At 37.1% G+C, this 14,902-nt stretch overlaps 1 long non-coding RNA gene across 1 annotated transcript; it reads right to left on the reverse strand.

The window, feature by feature from the left end:
• Nucleotides 1-10,952: 10,952 nt before the first annotated feature.
• On the reverse strand, nucleotides 10,953-13,949 carry LOC311600355. The gene is made up of 4 exons (XR_014780217.1): nucleotides 13,839-13,949; nucleotides 13,364-13,594; nucleotides 11,328-11,514; nucleotides 10,953-11,232 (listed from the first exon to the last, which is right to left on the reverse strand). It is a non-coding gene; the product is annotated as an uncharacterized lncRNA (long non-coding RNA).
• Nucleotides 13,950-14,902: the final 953 nt, after the last annotated feature.

The following is a 14,902-nucleotide window of genomic DNA, read 5'->3' on the forward strand; positions in this document are numbered from 1 at the left end:
AATGTGTGGGGACCTGAATGGTAATCCAATACTTGTTCACATATATAAATGAGCAGACCTAATCTACCGAGACAAACCTCATTTGTCATTTTCCTTTGATTTTTTTTTTTAAATCAGTGTGGGGAGAGAGAAGTCATAGAGAACACCTTGCTCTTCGGGAGGAGTATATGCAGCTCTGTTATCCACCTAACTTCAGTTATACATTTTGTCTTCTTCAGAATTGTTTTACAACCACGTCATTGTCAATTACTAACATTAATGCAGAATAATTCTTGACCTTGAAGCTGCACACAAATTCTGTCAGGCATAACAAAATGGACACCTACTCAGCAAAACTCATAAACGTATACATTCTTAAAGTTCATCTTTGAGTGGGTTCTGTCACCTTAAGTTAAATAAAATCTTTAACACATGCTATTTTATATTTGTATGGAAGTCATGTTTTTGCCCTTTTGTGAAAGCTGTCTTTTAGCGAATGCATTAGTGTCCCCGCTGTGCTCAAATACCGAATGAAAGTGAACCACAGAATGTGTGTTTTTAGCAGGAGAGCAGTGTGGACACCATCAGCCAATTATAGTTCCAGCAGCAAAAAACCTGAGTATCACGTTTCACTGGCCACCTAGGTCATAAAATGCTTTGCAGGTAATGAATTTCTTTCATTATAAAACACATATAATGTGTCTTTTTTTCCAAGCCAAGTTTAAATCTTAATAACTATTATTAACCTAAAAGAAAATAGGAACATTAATAGAACTAATTGTCATAATAGAGAGAGCGCTCTTTAGGGTACTAGTATATCTACATTAACTATACTAAACAAATAATATATCAGACTTCTTTCCAAACGATGTGATTCTGACTGTGGTAAATAATCTGGAACAACTAAAATGTGCACATGACATACAAATGTTACATTATACTGCAGCAGATAGTTTGCAATGGTTTCCAAAATTGCACAGTGTTTGTTAATTTATTATAATCTACATAAGTCTGTCACAATATTTTAAGAACTTATTATCAGCATGACATTAAATTTGATAGAATTTTGTTGATTGTGTACAGTATAAATAATTTTCTTTTTCTCTATATATAGAATTCTAGATTTGAGTAAAATTTATTCATGAACATGGCTTTTTAAGAAGAAGTTAATGTATTCTATGAATTCTCTGCATATTTTGATGAAAAAAAATCAAAGTTTTCAAGAGCCTAATGAAGGGAAGAGAGGTAGAGAGAGGAAAAAAAGAAGCAATTCTCTCAAAAATGAAATGAAACGCTCCTAAGTGTTTTCCTTACCTCCTGACAAGTAGCCAGACTCAAACAAAACAAAAAAGTTAATTTTTTGTTGACAAAAGGTCAACATGTTCTGTAATCTTTTTTTGTAAAAACAAGAAAAATAATTTATTTTATTAACATTTTTACTTATTCTTCTCTCACACAATGCATTCTGACCACAGTTTCCCCTTTCCTCCATTCGCAGCTCTTCCCCCTCCCCTCTCCCCCAGATCTATTTCTCCTCAGTTTCCCTTCCTAAAAGAGCATGCTTCCTAGGGGTATCACCCAAACACGGCATAACAAGACACAATAAGACTTGGCACAACCCCTCACATCATGGCAGGGCAAGGCAACCGAAAGGGTCCCAAGAACAGGAAAAATAGTCAGAGACACACCAACTCCCACTGTTAGGAGTCCCACAAAAACACCAAGCTAACAACCATAACATATATGCGAGAACCTAGGACAAACCGTTTGCCTGCTGTGTGATTGTTGTGTCAGTCTTTGTGAGCTTCTTTAACCCTCACAGTTGATTCTGTGGGCCATATTCTCCTGGTGTCCTTGACCCCTCCGGCTTCTAGAATTTTCCCTCACCCTCTCCTCCAAAGTTCCCCGAGATCTGAGGAGAGGTGTAGAGATCTCCAATTCGGCCTCTGTCTCTCTCCTCCTGATATTTGTGTATAGGTCTCTGCGTCTGTTCCCATTAGCTGTCAGTGGAAGCCTCTCTGATGACGATTGGGCTAGACACTGGTCTATGAATATAGCAGAGTAACTTTGGGATCATTTTTATGAGTTTTTTCCTTTTTTCCTATCATCGATCTCTGGGACGTGCAGCCTCGGACTCACCAGGCAGGACTGGGCATGAGTTCCTTCTCATGGCATGAGCCTCAAAATAGACCAGTCATTGCTAAGCCGCTGCCGTAAGTTCTGTGCCCCTATTTTCCCAGCACACATTTCAGGCAGGCAGATTGTAGGTCGAAGGTTTTGTGGCTGAGTTACTTTCCTTACCCCTCCACTCGAAGTTTCATGATAACAGAAGATGGCCGGCTCAGGCTTCCCTGGGGTCACACTCTCTTAGAAACCTGGGAGTTTCCACTGCACTAGATTCCCCCATCACCCCCCAATTCCAGTCATTTCCTCTTTGATACCCCCCCCATATTTGATTCCTCTGGCTCCTATTCCCACATACCCCATTCCATCTGCAAAATCTATTTTACATTTGCAGAGAGATCCATACATCCCTCTTGAACCCTCGGTTTTTTGTTTGTTTGTTTGTTTGTTCGTTTGTTTTTTAGCCTTTCTGGGTCTGTAGATTATAACATGATTACTCTTTATTTAACAGCTAACCCACTTATATGTGATTACATACCATGTTTGTTTATCTGGGGCTAGGTTGCTTCACTCGGGATCATTTTTTTTAATCCTAATTCCATCCTTTTGCCTTCAAATTTCATAATAGCATTGTTTTTAACAACTAAGTAACACTCCATTGCATAAATGTACCACATTTTCTTTATTCTTTCTTCAGTTGAGGGACATCAAGGCTGTTTCTAGTGTTCAGTGATTATGAATAATATCAGTATGAACGTCGTTGAGCAAGTGTCCTTGTGGTAGGGAGGATTGTCCTTAGGATATATGTCCAAGAGTGTTATAGCTCGGTCCTTGGGTAGATGGATTCCCAGTCATCTGAGGAGCTACTTTATTGATTTCCATGTGGCTGTACAAATTTACACTTCCACTGGCTATAGAGAAGTGTTTCCTTTATTCTACATCCTCACCGGCATGAGCCATCACTTGTGTTATTGATCTTAGCCAGTCTGACAGGTGTAAGATAGAATATCATAGTAGTTTCACTGATGACTAAGGATGTTGAACATTTCCTCAAGGGCTTCTTAGCCTTTTGAGACTCCTCTCTTGAGAATTCTATCTTTAGATCTGCAGCCCATATTTTATTTGGATTATTTGGTGTTTTGAGTTCTTTATATATTTTGAATATTATCTCTCTGTCAGAGAGTTGGAGATATTTTGTTCTATTGATGGTGTCCTTTGCCTTATAGAACTTTTCAGTTTCATGAGGGCCTATTTATTAGTTGTTGATCTTAGTGTGAACAGACTATGGCTTATGCCTTTTAAATTTGGTATTTGCATTTTATATATTAAGAAATGTTTGCATATCACAAACAAAAGTGCAACCTGCTAGAGCCTTCATGCTTTTTAGCCTTTCATATTTAATTTTTTCATCAACTTAGAATTATTTTATGTGTATTACATAATATGAGAGTTCAGGTTAATTATTTCTAACATATATAGAAGGTGTTTCAGTTTTTCTTTTACTACTTTAGCTAGATTTTATACTCATTTTCAACAGGAGAAAAAGTCCTATAGCATCCATAGTGTAATGGACTTAAATAAACTACACATATTACTCATTAACTTATCTTTATTTATCTCAGTAATAACATGGATCTATCATTAGCATAAAACAAATGATTTCTTAATGTAGTACTGTATAATTTTATGCATTACTGTTACTTTTATAAGTCTCTCAGAGATATTTCTGTATTGATTTCATCTTATTGTCATTTTCAAAGTTACATTCCTATGTATTCACATATAGCACTTAAGATAAATTATTGCCATGCTAACACAATTGTGCTAATATTATTTTGAACTCTGCATTGAAATTAAAATCTAAGGAGAGAGTATATTCTTCCATCCTTTCCATATGAAAACCTGCCAGATAAAATTGCTTAAATGTGTCAATTTGTTTTTTGAAGGAAAGCAAAGTGGATTCATGAATATAAATTATTGCAAATGAAACGGTATTTTCAGTGAAATTAATTCCGTAAGAAATCATTAGGAATATATCAGAGGTACCAACTTATGTGACTATTTTCATGCAATTTGAACTTTTAAAAATTAATCTGCAGACTTTATTCATTTATTTTTGTTTAGATTTCATAATTTTTCCAGTATTTTCTTCAATCTTTTGTTTTAATTAATTTTATTCTTTGTTTATTTCACTCTTGTATGTAATGCATCCTGATTATTATCTCCACACACCTCTTTTATCTCTCACTCATCTTTACAAACCACTTAGATTCTTTGCTTCATTCAGAACTTGTAAATATTTAATAATAAAGAAGGCAATCACATTATCCATATATAATTACTAATCTGCTTAGTCCTAAACACAGCAAACGCAATGTTAAATTTGTTAGCCATTACAAAATATTAACAGAGCATTTTTAGCCTGCAAACTTAAGTTCAAAGTACAATGTTCAAAAGGTATTTGCTTTAGTTTTTTGCCTTCCCTTTAATGTAGTGATATCAGTCATCTGAAGTGTTTTAGGTGCATATATTCAATTCATTTGATTGATTCTCCTTATAAACTATGTGTGTAAACATGATCATATTACTAAAAATCATAACTTCATAAAAATAATATTCACATTAATGTCATGATGATCTTATGTCTTCCAACTTCTCACATTTTTTCCTATTACCCCAGTCCAGTACTTCAGGATGAAGTTTGAAGGGAACACCTATCAGAGCTCATGATCATAGGAGGCTGGGGAAGGAGACTATTGCACGTTCAAGATCAGCCTGGACTACCGAGCAGAGCCTTGCCTTTAAAGAAAAGTAGGAACAGGTGAAAGTTATTCTAGATGTGGTCTCCTTGGCAACGTCTTTAAGAACATAGATTATCCAAACTGTCCATCAGCTCCATAAGTGTAGGAGTCTAGGCCCAGTCTATGCTTGTACTTAGGTTGGTGGGTCAGTCTCTGTGAGTGCCTATAGACCTGGGTTAGTTGACTCTGTTGGTCTTCCTGTGGAGTCCTTGTCCCCTTCAGGTCCCTCCATCCCTCCCCTAAGTCTTCCACAAGATTCCCAGAACTCTGTCTGATGTTTGGCAGTGGTCTCAGCATGCTATGACCTGCTGCTGGGTAAAGCCTCTCAGAGGACAGTTAGTTAGGCTCATGTCTACAAGCATAGCAGAGTATCATTAATAGTGACAGTTCGTTCTGAAACCCATGGGGTGGGTTTCAATTTGGGCCAGTCATTGGTTACCCATTTCCTCAAACTCTGCTACATCTTTATTCCTGCCCATCTTGTAGGCAGGGTAAATATTGAGTCAAAAGTTCTTGGGTGGGTTGCTATGGGTAGGTTGGTTTCTCTCTCCCTCCACTTGAAGTCCTGTCTGGCTACGGTGGGTGACCACTTCGGTCTCCATATTCCCTGTTGCTATGAATTTCAGCTAGAGTCGCCCCGCATCCCCCCAGGAGCCTACCCTCTCACAAGACTCCAGCTTGTCCCAAAGATCCCCGCTATTCAGCTTCCCATCTCTCTCCAAGCCCTCCCACCCCCACCTTCCTGAACTTGCTCCTCACGCTCCTTCTGCTCCCCACCCCATCTCACACCCAATTCCCTCTCTTCATCTACTTCCTATGTTCATTTTATTTCCCCTCTGAGTGAGATTCAAGCTTCCTCCATTGGGCCCTCCTTTTTACTTAGGTTCTTTGGGATTGTGGTAAGTTTATCCTGTGCTACATGGCTAATATTCACTTATAAATGAATATACCATGTGTGTCTTTCTACGTCTGGGCTACCTCACTCAGGATGATCTTTTCTAATGCCAACCATTTGCCTGCAAATTTCAAGATTTCTTTGTTTTCAATAGCTGAGTAATAGTATTCCATTCTGTAAATGTACCACAGTTTCCTTATCCATTCTTTGGTTGAGAAACATCTGGTTTGTTTCCAGGTTCTGGCTATTATGAATAAAGCTACTATGAACGTAGTTGAACAAATGCCCTTTTTGTATGGTGAAGCATTTTTTGAGTATATGCTCAGGAGTGGTATATCTGGGTCTTGAGGTAGAACTATTCCCAATTTTCTGAGACTATGCTAAATTGATTTCCAAAGTGGCTGAACAAGTTTGCAGTGCCACCAGCAATGGAGGAGTGTTGCCCTTCCCCCACATCATTGACAGCATGTGATTTTACTTGAGATTTTGATCTTAGCCATATCAATGAGTATAAAATGGAATTTCAGAAACATTTTGAGTTGCATTTCTCTGATGACTAAGGACTCTGAACATTTCTACAAGTGCTTTGCAGCCATTAGAGATTCCTCTGTTGCTGACTCAGTTTAGCTCCGTACTGCATTTTTAATTGTATTATTTGGTTTGTTGGTATTTGGTGTCTTGAGTTCTTTATACAGTTTTGATATATTAGCCCACTGTTCAATGTAGGGTTGGTTAAGATCTTTTCCCAATCTGTAGGCAGCCCTTTCGTGCCCTGTTGACAGTGTCCTTTGCTTTACAGAAGAATTTCAGTCACATGATCTTATTTATTAGTTGTTGATATTATAGCTTGAGCTGTTGGTATTCTGTTCAGGAAGTTGTCTCCTGTACCTATGCGTTCAAGTCTGTTTCTTACTTTCTCTTCCATTTGATTTAGCATATCCACTTTTATGTTGAGGTATTTGATCCACTTTGACTTGTTTTTTTTTCTCTCTCTCCTTTAGTTATCTTATTCCTCTATCTAGAACTTCAAAGAGAATGGACTGCCTCGTCTTGTCCTAGATTTTAGTGGAATTGTTTTAAATTTTTCTTCATTTAATTTGATGTTAGCTATCAGCTTACTATATATAGCCTTTTTATGTTTAGGTATGGGCTTTGTAACCCAGATCTCTCCAAGAATTTTATTATGAAGGAGTATTGGAATTTGTCAAAGATTTTTTCAGCATTAAAATAGATGATCATGTGAATTTTTTCTTTCAGTTCATTTATATGGTGGATTACACTGATGAATTTTTGTATATTGAACAACCCTTGCATCCAAGGGAAGAAGCCCACTTGATCATGATGGTGCATTAATACTCATGACTAAACTTGGTCTGAAATTCTCTTTTTTGTTGAATTTTTGGGTGGTTTAGGTATCAGGGTGATTGTAGAGTCATAGAATAAGTTTGACGATGTTCCTGCAATTTCTATTTTATAGAATAGTTTGAGGAGTGTTGGTATTATCTCTTCTTTGAAGGTCTGATAGAACTCTGTGCTAAAACCATCTGGCCCTGGGCTTTTTATGGTTAGGAGACTTTTAATGACTGCTTTTATTTTTTAAGCATTATAGTACTCTTTAGATTATTAACCTGATCTTGATTTAATTTTGGTAAGTGGTATCTATGAAAAAATTGTCCATTTTATTTATGTTTTCCAGTATTGTGGAGGATAGGCTTTTGAAGCAAGATTTAATGTTTCTTTGGATTTCCTCAGTGTCTGTTATGCCCCTCTTTTTAATTTCTGATTTTGTTAATTTGGCAAAAGGTTTATCTATCTTGTTGATTTTCTCAAAGAACCAGGTTTTAGTTTCATTGATTCTTTGTACTGTTTTTTTGTTTCTAATTTATTTATTTCAGCCCTGGGTTTGATTATTTTTTCCATCTACTCCTCTTTGCTGTATTTGCATCTTTTTTCTCTAGAGCTTTCAAATGTGCTGTTAGATTGCTCATTTGAGAACTCTCTAATTTCTTTATTAAGGCACTTAGTGCTATGAATTCCTCTTAGCACTGCTTTCATTGTGTCCCACAAGTTTGGATATGTTGTGCTTTCATTTTCACTGAATTCTAGAAAGACTTTAATTTCTTTCTTTATTTCTTCCCTGACCCAGTGATCATTGTGTAGAGAGTTGTACAGTTTCCATGAGTTTGTAGACTTTCTGTTGCTTCTGTTGTTTACTGGAGTCCTGCTTTAATCCACGGTGTTTGATATGATACAAGGGAGTATTTTTTTTTATCATTTTTTATCTTTGGAAGCTTGCTTTGTGACCAAGTAAATAGTCATTTTTGATGAAGGTTCCATGTGGTACTGAAAAGAAGTCATGTGTTTGGGTGAAATAGTCTATAAATATCTGTTACATTCATTTGATTAATAATATCAAGTAGCTTCATTATTTCTCTGTTTAGTTTCTGTCTTGATGACCTGTCCATTGTTGAGAGTCAGGAGTTGAAGTTCATTGTGGGAATTAGGCTTTAATAATGTTTCTTTTACTAATGTGGATTTCCTTGCATTTGGGATGTAAATGTTCAGAATTGAGATTCTTCTTGGCAGATTTTTTTCTTTGATGAATATGAATTGTCCTTCCCATCTCTTTTGATTACTTTTTTGATGAAACTCTATTTTATTAGATATTAAAATGGCTACTCTTGTTTCTTGGGTCCATTAGCTTGGAGGATCTTTTTCCCACCCTTTACTCTGAGAGGATGTGTATCATTGTTGTTGAAGTGTGTTTCCTGTATGTTGCCGCTTGGTGGATCCTGTTTTTGCATCCACTCTCTTAGCCTATGTCTTTGTACTGGAAAATTGAGTCCATTGATGTTGAAAGATATTAATGACCAATGATTGTTGATCCCTGTTACTTTGATATTGGTGGTGGTAGTGTGTTTGTGTGTGTGTGTGTGTGTGTGTGTGTGTGTGTGTGTGTGTGTGTGTGTGTGTTTCCCTTCTTTTGTTTTCATTTTATGAGATTATTTATTTCCTGTGTTCTTTTGGGTTTAGCCCTCCTTGTGTTAGAGTTTTCCTTATAATATCCTCTGTAAAGCTGGATGAGTGGAACGATATTGTTTGAGTTTGATTTTGGCATGGAATGTCTTGTATTCTCCGTTTATGTTGATGGAAAATTTTGCTGGGTATAGTATTCTAGGTTGGCATTTGTGATCTCTTAGAGACCATATGACATCTTCCCAGGTCCTTCTTGCTTTTAATGTCTATGTTGAGAAGTCTAGTGTAATTCTAATAGGCCTTTCTTTATATGTTACTTGGCACTTATCCCTTGTGGATTTTAATATTCTTTCTTTATTCTGTACATCTATGTTTTGATTATTATGGAGGAGTTCTTTTTTTTTTTTTTTTTTTTTTTTTTTTTTTTTTTTTTTGTATAATCTGTTTGGTGTTCCATACACTTCTTGTACATTTATAGGCACTCTTTCTTTAGGTTAGGGAAATTTTCTTCTATGATTTTGTTGAAGATGTATTCTGGACTTTTGAGCTGAGAATCTTCTTCTTCTTTCTATTCCTATTATTCTTAGATTTGGCCCTTTCATAGTGTCCCAAATTTCCTGGATGTTTTACTTTAGAAACCTTTTTAGATTTAGCATTTTCTTTGACAATATACCAATATCTACCATAACTTCTACACTGAGATTCTCTTTCCCATCTTGTATTCTTTCGGTGATGTTTGTGTCTGTAGTTCCTGTTCTCTTCCCTAGGTTTCCCATCTCCAAGACTGCCTCAGATGATGTTTCCCTTACTGCTTCTATTCCCATTTTTAGGTCTTGAACTGTTTTATTCATTTCCCTCAGATATTTGTTTTTATTTTCCAGTATTTTTGAGGGATTTATTTACCTCTTTTAAGTGCTCTGTCACTTTCATAGCATCAGATTTAAGATCATTTTCTTGCACTTCAGGTGTGATAAGATATGCAGGGATTACTGGGCTAGAATAGCTGGATTCCAGTGCGTCCATGTAGACCTGGTTTTTGTTCCATGTGTTCTTGTGCTGACCTCTAGCCATTTTTTTGTTCCTGGTGTTGGTAGGCCTTGTGGTCCCTGATGGTAGTAGGCCTCTGGGATTTGGGGTAGAGCTGGTGGTACGGGATGTGAGTAGTCCTCTGGTTTTTCTGGGTAGCAACAGTTCTCATGAGATACAAGGACAACTGGTAGAAACTGATGACTGCTGGTCTCTAGGATTATAGTTAGAGATGGGGCCTACCTAGGAAAGGGAATTCACCCATGAGCTTGAGCAAGGAGTGGCCAGGGCAGACCGTGCCACTGCTGAGTTTGCCTGGTGGGATCAACCAAATTGTTTTATGATGATTCTATGTTTAGTGTCAAAGTGTCTTTAATTCCAGAAAACCCAAACTTGCCCACATATATGAAGTCTAAAGGATACTGTGCACCTAAAAATAATATGATGTTGATTCATGTTAATTCTACATTGTTACAGGTTTCATACTGACCTTTTCTTTCAAGCATATCTTGATTTTTGACCATATTAATCTCATATATTCTCCCTTTCCTTGCCTACTCTCTCCACTCTGCCTGTTTCCTTCCTTTCTACAGATGCTCTAACTTATACTTTCATACATATAACAGTTTTATCTGAGTCTGACTTATTTCTCTCAATATGATGATTGCTTCTTGCATCACTTTTGTAGTAAAAAAATCATAATTCATTCTCCTTTATGTCTCAATGAAACTTCATTGGGCATATACGCCATGTGTTCTTTATTCGTCCCTTTATGCAAACCTAAGCTAATTTCATAAACTTGATACCTGGAGTAGTGCTGCAATAAACATGGATTATGGTATACTGACTTAGAGTCCTTTGTGTGTATATGAAAAATTGGTACAGCTAAATCCAATAGTAGTTCTATTTTAGGTTCTGAAGCCATTTTAATAGCAGCAGTATATAAGGGCTGACCTTACTCCCCAATTTCTGGCTAGTATCTGCTGCTATTTTTTCTTGATAACCATTCAGACAAACATAATCTCAATGTAGATTTGATTTGCATAGCTTTGATGCTAAAGACATTGACTGTTTTTAATGAGTTTATTGGACATTTATACTCCATCTTCTGAGAAGCATCCATTTCATTAGTGTATTTTGTAATTGTGTTTTGTTTATTTGGAGTATTTATTTGTTAGTTATTTGTACATCCTAGATATTAATCCTCTGTCTTATCTGTAGTTAGCAACATTTTCTCCCACTTTCTGAAGGCTATCTTTTTCCTAAATTGTTTCTCTTTCTGTATACACATTTAAAAAAACAAACCTGGAAGCACCAAAACTAAAATGACAACAATGAAAGCACTGGCACCTGGAACTTCGTGGGAGGCAGGTTCCGAGATGACATGTAGTGACAAGAGTGTTGATTAAAGAATCCCCTTGGTACTCACAGCTGTGGAAGAGATGGAGAGAACGGCTGATCAGAGGAAGAGGTCTGTTGTGATGCATGCCAGGCAACTCCGCAGGGAACTCATAAGCTAAAACTACCTGTCAGAGTGGCCCATGGGAAGCTCAAATGGCCTATCTTCAATTCAGTCTTAGAAGCAGGTTACTCTGAGAAGAATATGACCTTGGGTGAGGCCGTTCTTCATGATGAGAAGATCCCTAGAGGCTTACTGCTGATAGTTCACTGATCAGCTGGGACTAATTTCTCTTATGTGATTCTGGAAGGTATCTAGGAAGAAAAAAACAACCTTAAAGTTACAGGCAAAGCATGATTTAAACAAACATGTGTATGTCCCAAAACAACATTTTTCATCAATAATTGATCATTTTAAATTAACATAATCAATAGCTCTGATTATGTTTATTTAAGTTATGTTTTGTTTTGTTTCTTTTTGGTACATGGAGGTATAAGCTGTGTTTTATGTTTTGATTATGAAATAAAATATTTCCCTAATATCCAAACTTAAAATTGTTATTTCATTCTAGAAATAAAAATTTTTATATCAAGGTATCTGAGGGATATATCCAAAATTATTTCTTATTTTAATATATATAGATTTATTGCCTGTGGCTTCTTAAATGTGCTATGTTCACATATATTAGTATTAAAATTCCCCCACAAACTTTAAATTGGAAGTTTCCTGTGAGAGTGGTAACGGGGAACTCAGAATCAATCCAGGTCTGGTTAGTCACTCACAAGTAAAATGCTATTGTTACTAGACACGAGTTTGTTCCAATGGAAGAAATAGATGATACATTTTAGTTGAAATAAGACAGAAAACTGGCTATGGTCATCTGAAGCTTGGAGCTGCCGCTGGGCAGAACGTATCCCTTATAATTCTATTTCTATTGGCCCTTGGAGGATCCTCAGTTATGACCAGAAATCATGAGGCTTAGACATTGGATGGCTTTAAGAGTAAGGATCTGAATCGAGTTACTTTGTAGTCACCAGTGGTCTTAGCACTATGGCAACAATGCACATTCAAATATAAAGTACAGAGAGCAAACTAACTAAACTTTAGCAGTATAGAAATCTGTATCTCAGTGAAGGACAGATAACAGCTACAGGAAGTGGCTAACAGTCTCCCTTTAAGTGAGCCCAGGACCGGGGCTTTAATAACAAAATCTATTGTAAGGAAACACTAAACCCATCACTTCTTGGTGAAGTGATTTTTTTTCCTTCTGTGTGGAGACAACCACTGCATTGACTTATTTTAATTTCTCCCAAAAGAGATTTCACAGCTTCAACACGTAACTCACATGACCCCTCCAAATCTGAGGAAGATCTACTGAGTCAATACAAGAGGGCTTTTCAATTATCTCACAGTGTAGCTCATTGCTACAACTGCATTTAATGTATCACTTTCAGAATAGTAAACACAGCTTCACAACAGGAAAGCCCTTTACCCACGTCTGTACACTAGCACTCTATTGCTGAAAGATTTTTATCTGAGTAACGTACCTTTTATTTCTTCATTGTTGTCAACACCAATATCTCCATAACTTACTCCCTCTGCATCAAATCGCACATCTTTCTGACATTATGCATAATTTTGAAAATTCAATACACTATTTTTTAATCCAGAGCATCATTATACTCATTGTGCCTGTGCCTGGCTTGGCATTCAGGAAATCATCATATATTAAAGCATACAAGAGACTCCCCTGTAACCCAACTTCACGAGGCTTTTTCATTTCTTGCACCCTCTGTCTAACGTCCAATTTTAGAAGCTCCTGCACTCTTTCTTAACTCCCTTCTTATTCTTATCAGTTCTTTTAAATATTTTATTTACTTATTTATTTATATTTATTTACTTTATGTCCTGGTCTCCTCTTCCCAGGCCTACCCTCCCTTCATCTCCCTCTCCCCCTCCTCATTCCTCCGATGCAAGGAGCCCCCCCTTTTCATCCATCACAGCTCATCAAGTCGCATCAGGACTGAGAATGTCCTCTTCCTCTGTGGTCTGGCAAGGCAGTCTCACCAGGGGGAAGTAATTGAAAAGCTGGCAAGAGAGTCCGTACCAGAGACAGCCCCCCTCCCATTACTTGAAGACCATTATGAAGCCTGTGCTGCTCACCTTTGTAGCTGGCATAGGTCTAGGCCATGCAAGGTCTTTGGTTGGTGCTTCAGTCTCAGCCGGCTGCTCTGGGCCCTGGTTAGTTGGCTCTGTTGGTCTTGTTGTGAAGCTCCTGTCATCTCCAGGTCCTTTTCTCCTTCCCAGCATTTCTCCACAAACCCCCTATGTTTTGCCCATCTGTTTTGTGGTGCTTCTGGGTGGAGACTCTCAGTGGACAACTCTACTAGGCTTCTGTATGTAAACATATTAGAGTATCACTAATAGGGTCAGGGGTTGATTCTTACCAGTTTTTACTTATACTTTTTTTGCTAAATAAAGTTAGATCTATTTGTGATGGACAACATGATATGATGATATAAAAATGGCCTCAGTTCTGGCTTTTAAAATATCCCTGGGGGATGCTTAGATGCTGTGATGCTTAGAAAGTGGCATTTTGACTTGTGTTGTAGTATAATACTCTCTATAACATCAACACCTGGTTCAAACTTGTCCAGGAGTTCCAAGTCTGAAGTGCCATAGTTCTTTCTTCTTCCTTGCTGCAGCCAAGGCAAGGAGCAGAAGACTGAAAGCTGGTAAGCAGTTGGCATGTTTCTACTAAACATGGTGTCACTATGGAAATGGAAGTTACTATTCAGTATGGAACAATCACTCTCCGCAACAGTTACCCAGCTCTGCACTGGAATCAAAGACAGAGTTAAAGCAGAGAAAGAGAGGGAAAGAGACATAGATGGTCTCAAGGCTTTCTTTTTTTTTTTTTTTTAGTTTGAAAAAATAATCAATTTTTTATAAGATTACAGCACCTCAAATTGAGTGGTAACTTTTGAACTTTACTCCATGACTTTCTTTGAGAACACAGATGACACCCCACAGTTCTGATGGGATTACTCTGTGGTTATTTTTTTCCTTTTTTATTTATTTATTCTTGTTACATCTCAATGGTTATCCCATCCCTTGTATCCTCCCATTCTTCCCTCCCTCCCATTTTCCCCTTATTCCCCTCCCCTATGACTGTTCCTGAGGGTCATTACCTCCCCCTGTATATGTTCATAGGGTATCAAGTCTCTTCTTGGTAACCTACTGTCCTTCCTCTGAGTGCCCCAGGCCTCCTCATCCAGGGGACATGGTCAAAGGTGAGGCACCAGAGTATGTGAGAAAGTAATATCCCACTCTCCACTCTACTGTGGAGACTTTGCTGACCATTGGCTAGATCTGGGTAGGGGTTTAAAGTTTTACGGCCTGTATTGTCCCTCGAGGGCTTTCTTAACCTTAAGATCATGTTGTAGTTATATCATGATTCCCACTATTTATTTTCTCTATGAGAATAACTGAGCATATGTTTTAAAAAGTGATCCATTATATCCTAACTAGGCTATAATAAAATGCTAATAAAGCTTTGGATCAGTTAAACTTTTATTAGTTATATAATCTTGAGCCACTTATAATTTTTTATTCTGTAATGAAAACTGCTAAAATATATAGGAATTAATATATTGTAAGAATTCAATAAAATATATTAATAACTCCCATGTCCATTACCTC

Source organism: Acomys minous (genome assembly GCF_964271855.1).
Source record: "Acomys minous genome assembly, chromosome: 6".
In the NCBI taxonomy this organism is placed as follows: Eukaryota; Metazoa; Chordata; class Mammalia; order Rodentia; family Muridae; genus Acomys; species Acomys minous.